The sequence below is a fragment of the Lissotriton vulgaris genome, unplaced genomic scaffold (genome assembly GCF_964263255.1).
Source record: "Lissotriton vulgaris unplaced genomic scaffold, aLisVul1.2 SCAFFOLD_616, whole genome shotgun sequence".
NCBI classification, from domain to species: Eukaryota; Metazoa; Chordata; class Amphibia; order Caudata; family Salamandridae; genus Lissotriton; species Lissotriton vulgaris.
Window position 1 is genome coordinate 225,610 of NW_028251520.1, and position 11,920 is coordinate 237,529.

An 11,920-nucleotide genomic window follows, 5' to 3' on the forward strand; every position below is an offset into this window, starting at 1 on the left:
TAGCTCCGCCCATTGCTCTAGGAGCATGGGGTCAGGACTTTCATAGGCAGGGACCGTGTAAATACGGAGGCCTCTGGGCACTCGATCGACATCCATATAATTTTGTAGGGAGGTAGCCTCCCACCATTTTCGTATTTCTCTCTCGCTCATCCGTATAAATATATATATATATATATATATATATATTACCTACTGGCGGTCGCCAGTAGGTATATATAGTTAGGATTTTTTCTCTATGGGATTTTTTTAAATTCTATGTCTAATAACTTTGGCGTTTGTGGACGGAATTGGCTGCAATTTTCAGGAAAATGGAACATTTTGTTTCTGAGCAGCCCCTGACAATTTGGGGGGTTTCATCAAGGGGGGGCCGAGAAAAAAGGGGGGTCCCAAAACGCTTTTTTCCCATGTTAATTTCCATAGGGCGGTTGGCCTCACTTTTAGCTCGAACGGCTGAATGGATTTGCACGAAACTTGGCAAAATTGTAGGGACTGTTAGCCCGATGTGCCTTTGCTAGGTCTCAATATATGTGCTCTAGTGGATTTTGAGTAATTTAGGTTCAAAAAAAGATATATATCTGGGCGGAGCCTAACCACACATCTGATCTGATTGGCTGTCAGCACTTCATCCAAGAAGTGTTGGCAGCCATCTTGGGACCAATATACATGATAGCACCTCATTAAAAAGCATTGTAGTTAATAGAGGGTTTTAGGACTTTAGTTACATTATAAATCATTTGTTGATGGTACCATACTCGTTTTAGGAATTGTGGTGGGTTCTAAGGTTATTTTACCATGTGAAAAAACCTTCTGCTGTGATATCATGAATATTGTTTGAAAGAAAACTAATATCTCATGATTTTCCCACAGTGGTTTGGAAGGGGATCTATAAGCTAAACTGAAAGCATATTTTCTGTAAATTCACATTATCTTTCTCAGTCATGTGAAAATGAAGTCTGACATTCTCAGTAAAATATGTACATCCAACAAGGACAGAGACTGTCAGTTGATTCCTTTGTGTTCTACTGCAGCCTCCTAGAGTGTTTTAAAGAACAACTAGAGCGCTAACAGTCCTACTTATTACAAAGGTATGGCACACCTGAAGCCATCTTGATTGGAATAAGGTGGTAACTCTTAAAACATTGAATTTAAAAAGAAACAACATGAGGGGGTATATTTTGCCATAGAAAGTATGATTAGTGCTGCAGAATGAAAAATTAGGGCACATTTTGAGTGACTTCTCAAATCCTTTTCGATTTCATTAAAACATTCTGACATGCAGTCTCCCAAAATGGCCACCAGAGACAAAAGAGCCCAAATGTAGCCCAAATATCACCCAGATGTAGCCCAAGTATAGCCCAATGACAGAATGTCCCAGAGTGTTCTAAAGAACAACTAGAGCGCTAACAGTCCTACTTATTACAAAGGTATAGCACGCCTGGAGCCATCGTGATTGGAATAAAGTGGTAACTCTTAAAACATTTAATTTAAAAAGGAACAAAATGAGGGGGTATATTATGCAATAGAAGGTATTATTAGTGCTGCGGAAAGAAAAATTAGGGCACATTTTGAGTGACTTTTCAAATCCTCTTCTATTTCATTAAAAAGTTCTGACATGCAGTCTCCCAAAATGGCCACCAGAGACAAAAGAGCCCAAATGTAGCCCAAATATCACCCAGATGTAGCCCAAGTATAGCCCAAGTATAGCCCAATGACAGAATGTCCCAGAGTGTTCTAAAGAACAACTAGAGCGCTAACAGTCCTACTTATTACAAAGGTATGGCACACCTGAAGCCATCTTGATTGGTATAAAGTGGTAACTCTTAAAACATTTAATTTAAAAAGGAACAAAATGAGGGGGTATATTTTGCCATATGAATTATGATTAGTGCTGCAGAAAGAAAAATTAGGGGACATTTTGAGTGACTTCTCAAACCCTCTTCAATTTCATTAAAAAATTCTGACATACAGTCTCCCAAGATGGCCACCAGAGACAAAAGAGCCTAAATGTAGCCCAAATATCACCCAGATGTACCCCCAAGTATAGCCCAATGACAGAATGTCCCAGAGTGTTCTAAAGAACAACTAGAGCGCTAACAGTCTTACTTATGACAAAAGTATGGCACACCAGAAGCCATCTTGATTGGAATGAAGTGGTAAGTCTGAAAACACTCAATTTAAAAAGGAACAACATGAGGGGGTTAATTTTGCCATAGAAAGTATGATTAGTGCTTCAGAAAGAAAAATTAGGGATCATTTTGAGTGACTTCTCAAATCCTCTTCTATTTCATTAAAAAAATTCTGACATGCAGACTGAAACATGCACTTTGAATACCAGCAGCAGACGTCCCTGGTGAGCAGTAGCTTTACTACAGTGATCTAATGTGCAACTAGAGTGCTAACATTCAGAATTTATGGCAAATGTGTGACACATCTGAATGCCTTCTTGATGGAACCAAAGTAAACAAGCATTGAAAATGCAATAGATCTCGCCCTCGTTTAAGTTAAAGCCATTCTGTTTGTAATGAGGTGGCTTTTTAGCTTTGCTTTTATTAGTGTTTTTTCAACTTTCATGTAAATAACATGCATCTGTATGCATATAAGTATATGTATGCATGCATTTATGTTTGTATTTATATAGATATACAGATGATATATGTTTATATATGTATGTATATATATATATTCACTGAAAAAACCATAGGCTATAGACTATATATAGTTAGGAATTAGCATTTACAAAACCTTGAAAATTCACTGAAAAAACCATAGGTTATAGACCATATATAGTTAGGAATTCGCATTTACAAAACCTTATTTTACTCACACAAAACCATTGAAATTCCATATATAGTTAGTTGCACTAACTATATATCGCGCACCCGCAATCCACTGCTGATGATGTCACATATTACATCATTCATGACATGGTCAGTGACATCCCTGATGACATCACTGATGACATCTCAAATGACATCACTGATGACATCTCAAATTACATCACTGATGACATCACTGATGACATCTCATTTGACATTACTGATCACATCACTGATGATATCATTCATGTGATAATACGATGAACCTCTTCAGACTCTAATATAACCTTAGATACAATCCGTGTAAACAGACACTCACAGACTGTCACTCATCCATGGAGTTACTCACACACCTAGTCAGTCATGCAAAGAATCAATCACACCTCCATTTCCTCAACTATACAGTTATACAAATTTTACTTATTCAAACATATACTAACACATATTTACTCTCTTATACAATCCCTGATACAAGTTCACAATGATCCATACAGCCACTCACACATTCACTGGCTCTTATGCACAGTTATTTATATATGTCAACTCTCACATGTACTGTGTTTTACATATGTACTTACTTTGACATGTAGCACTGAGATATCCATTCACTCACCAATACACTCATGCACACAGTCAACCGCCCATACAGCTGTTTCCACATGCACTTTTGAAACCATACATGTAGTGAATCAACTGCTCACACATCTATGCACAGAGTCATACACCTCCCAGCCACCCACACACACACTCAGTCTCCCATACAAATACTTGGGCAACCAATCAATAACCCATATAGTTACTCATATAGCTACTTATCAACACATGCAACAGTTTACAGAACAACAGACATAATGATGCACAAATTAAGACAGTTTAGTCACTAACCCATGCACTCAGTGAGACACATTTAATCACTCACTCATACAGTCAGTCATGCACCTACTAAATCCTTCATCCAGACACTTATACATCCACTCATTCTTCAATATGTAAGACATATTTTAATTTTACAGAAACATACAGTCACTGGATGTTGTCATCAGTGATGTCATCAGTGATGTCATTTGAGATGTCATCAGTGATGTCATCAGTGATGTCACTGACCACGTCATGAAAGATGTAATATGTGACATCATCAGCAGTGGATTGCGGGTGCGCGATATATAGTTAGTGCAACTAACTATATATGGAATTTCAATGGCTTTGTGTGAGTAAAATAAGGTTTTGTAAATGCGAATTCCTAACTATATATGGTCTATAACCTATGGTTTTTTCAGTGAATATATTTATATATATATATCACTTTATACTTACCTGCAAAATACATATACATTTTTTGTAGTAAAGGCATGTGTGGTACAGGCATATGCGCGGTAAAGTTTTGCTTGGCAAAGACATGCGATGTAAAAGCATAAGCATTGCTAAGGATGTGTTGTAAAGGCATTTGTTGTAATAACATGTGTAGATCCATCATACAACCCTTTGCCACATTCAGTATATTCCTATGGAGTCGCACTAGTACTGCCTTTCTTTATGTTGCATTAGCTTTGCCTTTGTAAAGGATGTGCTGGCGCATTGAGTGCAGTGACATGCATTCTCCACCGTCATGACTTTCTCCTCTCTTTTGACTTACTGTTATTGTATTATCTTTGTGCTGCCAATAAATTGTCACATTCAGTACCTTTATATGGTTTCTCCCTAGGGTGGGCTTTTTGATGTTGTGTTAGGTCTTTTTTGACGAATGCCTGGACACATTCGTTGTGATATGCCTTCTTCGTGTCATGAACTTTTTCCCTGTGTGGACTTTGATGGTACATTAGTGGTACCTATCTAATAACTGCTTTATTGAATTCAGTACAGTCATATAACTTCTATCCATTGTGAACTTTCTGATGTTGTGTTAGGTTGCTTTTTCAACAAATGTGTTGTCACAGTAAGTGCACTGATATGACTTCTCCTGTGTGGACTTTCTGATGTAAATTTGGCTGTACCCTTCTAATAAATGCCTTGTCACTTTCTATACATTCATACAGTTACAAATTTAAGAACACTTTGCCACATTCTGTACATTCATACAGATGTTCCTCAATGGGGACTTTCTGATGCTGTTTTAACTCTCCCTTGCTAATAAATGCTTTGCCACATTCAGTGCAGTCTTCAGTGTGGACCTTTAATGTTATGTTAGCTCTCTATTTCTTATGAATGCATTGCAATGTTTAATAGTTTTTCTCCTGTGGGAATATTCTGATGTCATATTACATTTTGTTTTGCAATATATCCCTTGGTGCATTCAGTACATTAATATGGTTTCGCACTAGTGTAGACTTGTTGATACTGCTTTAACTTATTCCTCCTGCAGAAGACTCTAATACATTCGGTAAATACATAGGATTTTTCTTCATGTGGATTTTCTGATGTCGCTTCAGTTTTCCACTTGTTATGAATTCTTTGTGACATTCAATACATTAATATGGTTTCTCTGCTGTGTGAAATTTCGGATGTTACATCAAATTTTGCTTTGTAACAAATCCCATGTCACATTCTGTACATTCATATGGTTTCTCTCCTGTGTGAATTTTCTGATGTAGTTTTAAACGTCGCCTTGTAATAATTGCCTTGTCACATTCTGTACATAATTAAGGTTTCTCCACAGTGTGGATTTTCTGATGTCGTTTCAGCTCTCCTTTTCTTATAAATGCTTTGCCACATTCTGTGCATTTATATGGTTTCTCCCCAGTGTGGACTTTGTGATGTATTTTTAAACTTTTCTTTTCAATAAATGCCTTGTCACATTCAGTACACTCATAAGATTTCTCCCCTGTGTGGACTTTTTGATGTTGAATTAGCTGTGACTTTCTAATAAATGCCTTCTCACAATCAGAACAGTTGAATTGTGAAGTAGTGTGGCTCACTGGTTAGAGGCGACAGACCCGAGAGCAGAGGACGGCCCGGGACCAGGGTTCGATTCCCGGCGCGGCAGGTTTCTGGACCAGGGTCAGCGGACTCGATAATTCTCTCGCCTCGGTGCCCACTCTGATCAGCGATCACACTCGGCAACTCTGGGCATTAGCTTGCCTCATCTTCACTAACGGCCCCACCAGACCGCCGGGGATGCCTGGTCTCACCCTGGAGATACCCATTAAGGGACCATCTCTCAGGGAAGCCAGGAAGGGTTTCGCAGCGGTCGAAGCGCCTTGGGACCCTACGGGTAAGTAGTGCGCTATATAAATGCCTATACATTTACATTTACATTTACATTTGAATGGTCTTTCCCCAGTGTGAATTTTCAGATGGTGTGTTAAATTTTGCTTTGCAATAAATGTTTTGTCACATTCAGTACATTCATAGGATAAGGATTTCTCTCCTGTGTGGATTTTCAGATGTTGTGTTAGTTGTGACTTTTTAATAAATGCTTCCCACATTCTGTGCAGCTGAATGGCCTCTCTCTAGTGTGGACTGTTTGATGTGCCTTCAGATCTCCATTTGTTGTAAATGCTTGGTCACATTCTGTACATTGATATGGCCTCTCCCCAGTGTGGACTGCTTGATGTCGTTTTAGTGTTCCATTTCTTATAAATGCTTTGTCACATTCTGTACATTGATATGGTCTCTCCCCAGTATGGACATTTTGATGTCGCTTCAGATCTCCATTTGTTCTAAATGCCTGTTCACATTCTGTACATTGATATTGTCTCTCCCCAGTGTGAACTTTCTGATGTTTTGTTAGATCTTCGTTCGTAAAAAATGCCTTGTCACATTCTGAACATTCATAGGGTTTCTCACTGGTGTGGATTTTCTGATGTTGTGTTAGATGTGACTTTATAATAAAGGCCTTCTCACATTTAGTGCAGCTGAAGGGTCTCTCTCCAGTGTGGAATTTTTGATGTTGCTTCAGCTCTACATTTGTTATAAATGCTTTTTCACATTCTGTACATTGATATGGTCTCTCCCCAGTGTGAACTTTCTGATGTTTTGTTAGATCTTCGTGGGTGAAAAATGCCTTGTCACATTCTGAACATTCATAGGGTTTCTCCCCGGTGTGGATTTTCTGATGTCGTGTTAGACGTGACTTTATAATAAATGCCTTCTCACATTTATTGCAGTTGAAGGGTCTCTCTCCAGTGTGGACCTTTTGATGTCGCTTCAGCTCTCCTTTTCTAATAAATGCTTTGTCACATTCTGTACATTGATATGGTTTCTCCCCAGTGTGGGTTTTCTGATGCTGCATTAGGAGCCAATTGGTTATAAATGCTTTGTCACACTCTGTACATTGATATGGTTTCTCCCCAGTGTGGTTTTTCTGATGTCGTTTTAGCTCTCCATTTGTTATAAATGCCTTGTTGCATTCTGTACATTCATATGGCTTTTCACCAGAGTGGATTTGATGATGCAGCTTTAGATTCTTCTTCATATGGAACACTTTATTACATTCTGTACATTGATATGGTTTCTCCTCTACGTGGACACTCTGATGCTGCATTAGGAGCCAATTGGTAATAAATGCCTTGTCACTTTCTGTACATTCATACGGTTTTTCACCAGTGTGGATTTGTTGATACTGCTTTAGCGTTCTCTTCCATTCGATCACTTTATTACAATCTGTATATTTATATGGTCTCTCCTCTAGGTGGACACTCTGGTGCTGCATGGTCTTTCATTACAAAGAGCACTTTTCCACAGTCAGTCCATCAATATGGTTTTACTACAGTATGAAGTTTCTGATGTTGCACTTGCTCTTTCTCTGCCTAATAAATGCTGTGCCGCATTCTAGATACTCGGTTTCTCTCCTGTGTTTTCTTGATGATATCAGGTTGGCGTTTCCTTCGTAATGAGCACCTCATTAGACTTGCGTCAGTATGTCAGTGTGTTATGTCTTCAAAGTATATATGCTGATCCCTAAGAGCCAAGTACAGACCTCATTGGTAAGTTTGGGTTTACGGCTGTAGGAAAGTTCTTTGGCGAGGCATTAGCCTTCAAAGGTAGCAATTTAGAGGCATACTGTTCTTGCATCACTTCCTACACCAGTGATGTTTAATACATTTACCTTTTAATTTATTACTGCATTTATTTCACCTGTTAGATCAAGAAAAATACACAGTGAATACGCTTAAATGGTGGTTCCATCACAAAAATCTATTGGCATTTAATGAGACATTTAATTGTCCACATAGACAAAAGCCCTGAAGAAATTCTAGATTTTAATTTTCAATGTAAAAATACAATTGGCAGAGTAAGGGCATACAACCCTACCGTGATCTTTTTTCAAGGAGTGTGGACTCAAGGAGTAAACAAGGCACGAGAGAAGGGTCCTTGTTCAGTGAATGGGACCCTCTCCCAACGACACACTACAATGTTAAATCCACAGCGACAAGATACCTACCTTCTTATCCAAGGAATGCTTCCTATTATCACACGGCCTAACAAATAATACAAGAGGAAGCCTTTTCCAGAGAAAGGACCATGCAACACAGAGCATCACAATAACAGCGGGAAATATAAGCAACTCCTGCAAGGGAGTCTGTAGGGAACTGGACTCTGTTGCAGTACCCCCGCTCCCTTTTACCTTGTATGTCGTACAACTTTGACTGAATGTTTACTGGGTTCCTTCTAACCAGGTTTCCAGTACCTGTGTTGTTTCCCTAAAATGCACCATTCTCCACAATTGGCAGCCTTATAGGTTTCCCAGTAAGTCCCTAGTAAGTGGTACCTCTGGTATCTAGGGTTGGAATTAAAGAGGGTCCTTAAGGGATGCTGCACAAATTGTGCCTGCCTAAGGTGCCCCTCACTAAGCTACTGAAACTGTCATTGCAGCCTGCATGTCTTAGTGTAGAGAAAAATTAAGAGTCATCATGGTACCCACCCCTGTGTGCCATGCAAGAAAAACACTGCATGTGGTATAGGTAAGTCACCCCTACAGCAAGCCTTATAAGCCTAAGGCAGGGTGCACAATACCCCATGTGTGGGCATATCTATGTGAGTGGATGTGCCCTTGGGATATCTAATCAGAACCGTCGATATTACAAGTGCACAGGATAGCCATAACAAGTACATGGGCTGGACACTCGTGATTACGAGTTCCCCAGGTACATGGTGGCTTTACTATACTCCAAGGTGTTTGGTATCTATAGGAACTGGAGTCACCAGTTCCCCGGGGGGTAGCCTGGCATGAGCAAGGAGGCACCCGAAGGCTTAGGTGTTAAGTGACTACACAGCACACACTTCCACTGAGACAATAAATGCACGCAAAGACTGAGACTACACCAGTAAGGTTTATTCAAATCAATTAAGTTTATCTAAGATCAAAATCAGGGTAATCAATAATCACAGTAACTCTCTTTACTGTCACCTGGTAAGAGTCGGCATTTCATCGCGCAAGAATAAACATTCCATCCATCAGGAGTACACAGGCCAATAGAAACCAAGCAACATCTTAGTAAGTACGAATAAAACCTCTCCTTGGGCAGACACAAGCAGATTACTGTGGTAGCAGGAGTAGAACATTTCATCCAAGGAAAATCATTTGATCAGCAGAAATAAACATGTCATTGGTTAAGGATAAAGCATCTCAACAAGCAAGCATAGGCATTTTCATGCAGCAAGAATGAGCATTGCATTGGGTAGAATAAACAGTTCTCTAATCAGGGCCTAGCAATAACTGTTACTAACCTTTGCCCCAAGCAGGGGTTAACTTTCGTGGCCCAGCAGTCACTAGAGGGCCTTACCCCGGTTCATCTGGTCCACTTGGGGTTAATTAGGACCAGTCAGGGCCAACGGGGCCCAGCAACAGTTTTCCCGAGGGGAGGAGCCAACTCGGGGTCTCTTCCGGCCTTCCGTCCTCCTCCCCGGGGTTTACCTCGTGCTTCGGGCCTCCTCGGCCCCTTGCGGTGGTTCGGGCCGGTGGGGCTCCAACCCTCCCGCGGGCTCCACGTTGTTAGGGGGGCTGGTCCCGGGCCTCCTTCCGGCTCCTTTGGCCTCGGGACCAGCCGTGAACAGCGCGGGTAGCAGTTGCAGTAGGACGGGCCCGGGCCTCTCGGCCTGGCCTGGGCCCGTGAGCCAATCACCGGAGGCTGAGGGGAGGCACGCCCGCGGCTGCCAATTTCAGCGCAGCTAGCGGCGGCGTCACAGCCTCTCCCTCAATCACTGGCAAGGAAGGCGGGTGCGCAGCCGATGACACGGTGCCCTCGTCATGTGGTGCAGGTGTCCCCGGCCTCCGAGGCCTAGCGCGGCCTACTGGCGAGATGCGGCTGCCCTCTCTGGGCTCCGAGGGCCGCCGGGACAATGTGGGCAGCAGTGAGGGCCTCAGAAGCTCGGCGCCTGACCGCGACGGGGCTGGCGGGTCCTCAGAAGGCTTCCGGGCCGCGGCGGTGATAAAGGCGGTCTAGCGCTTCTTCGCACCCCCAGCGCCTCCCAGGTTACAGCGCCTCACCACAGGTACAGGCGGCGGCGGTGATGGCCAGCTAGCGCCTCTAGGGTCACGGCACGATCACGAGGGGCCAATCTTTACACCAAAGCGCCCGATGCCACAGTGCTCGTAAGCAGAGGCAGTCTCTCACAGCCCAGCACTTGGGGGGTTACAGCGCTCTTAAGGACACTGGAGTTTTGGGGATAGCAGCTCTTCTCCGTTGGCCCAGCAGGAGAACGCTTGGGAGACAGTTCAGGCAGGGAGAAGGGACATGACAGCACAGGCAGGATAGGCTACACAACCGTGGCAGCTCAGCAAAGGGGACCCAGGTGGAGTCAGGGAACGCAGGGGGTGACACAGCGCCGATACCTGGTTGATCCCCAGTAGACCTGTGGGTAGTAAGGTTTCTTTCTTGGCGCTTGGTGATTCTGGCGCCCTTCTGTGGAAGCAGTTCCTTGGTTTTTGGAGATGAGGGGGGGGGTTAAGTTGAAGGCTGATATCAAGTTTCCTCAGCAGGTCACTGCAGATGGTCCCTGGGTTCCCCTCCTGCCAGGACAGATCAGTGGGCTAGTTCAGTGTTCCTTACACAGCTTGGTGGGCAGCGCCTAAACCCTGTCACCCCCAGTGGTATAGGTTTCTGACTAGGTCCTACCGCCTAAATCTCCTGCGTAGGGTCCCCCAGGTCAGTGAAGCACAAACTGACAAAAGAATTTCCCTCCTTTCTTTATATATGCCCAGGTCAGGTGGCCACCCTCTAAGGCGGGGAAAAACAGGCTCCGCCCCTATTCTAGAAGGTTCCAAGAGCTTCCCTACTCTAACTATGGGCAGGCAAGGCAGGCTGGAATGGCTACAATGTTTAGGGGTTCCAGCCAGCTCCTGGCAACTAGAGTGCGCCTAAAAAGACCATGCTGCAGTAGCAGGGGTCAGTGGCAGCCATGTTGGGGGAAGAGAGCACCTGCACCTTAGCATTGGTTAGCAATGGGAAGGTGCCCGGAAACCTACGGTCGACAAAATAAGGAGGTGGGAAAAATGAGGCAAGGGTGAAAAAAATAGGGAAAGACCACCCTAGGGCTGACACATCTAACAGTATCTTAAACCCACACTGATGCCAGTGGCGGGTTTATTAAGCAATGCACCTAAAGGGCACCTCAGAGGGGCCCCCTGAACACCTATCAACTACAAGTGTGTTGACTGGTCTCGACCAGCGAGCCACCATAGACAGGTTTCTGACTATCAGGTTTGTGAGTGGCCCAGCTGTCTTGATATTGCCCCTGCGAGCTGTTTGTACATGGCCGCAAGGAGCATTTTTGAGCACCCAGCCAGGCTGACCTAGCGACTCTGCACCTGAGCCACCTGGCCCAGGTACCGAAAAACCGGCTGTGCTCCCTTGCTTCAAAACCCCTTGCTTCCATTTGGGAGCTCTCTGACCAATCCCATTTGTGCAGCCTGTTTTTGGGTGGCTTGTAGTACTTTGGACCTTGGCCCACTACAGCTCCGAACGCCGAAGGTGAAGCACTGAAACCAACTGTGCCTACCTTTATGCATCACTGACTCTAAGCAAATTTTAGTGTATATGGTTAAGGCCCGACCTTAAAAATATAGACCCTGCCTTTTTCAAAAATCCTCCCACTTTCTGCATCCCACTTAAACCCCTGGCGACTGGGATTGCCCATGTTTGCAGTAGGGCATTTTTGTGACCCAG

The 11,920-nt window shown here is 43.1% G+C and overlaps 1 pseudogene; it reads right to left on the reverse strand.

The window, feature by feature from the left end:
• Positions 1-5,281: 5,281 nt before the first annotated feature.
• On the reverse strand, positions 5,282-7,464 carry LOC147662859 (uncharacterized; annotated as a pseudogene).
• Positions 7,465-11,920: the final 4,456 nt, after the last annotated feature.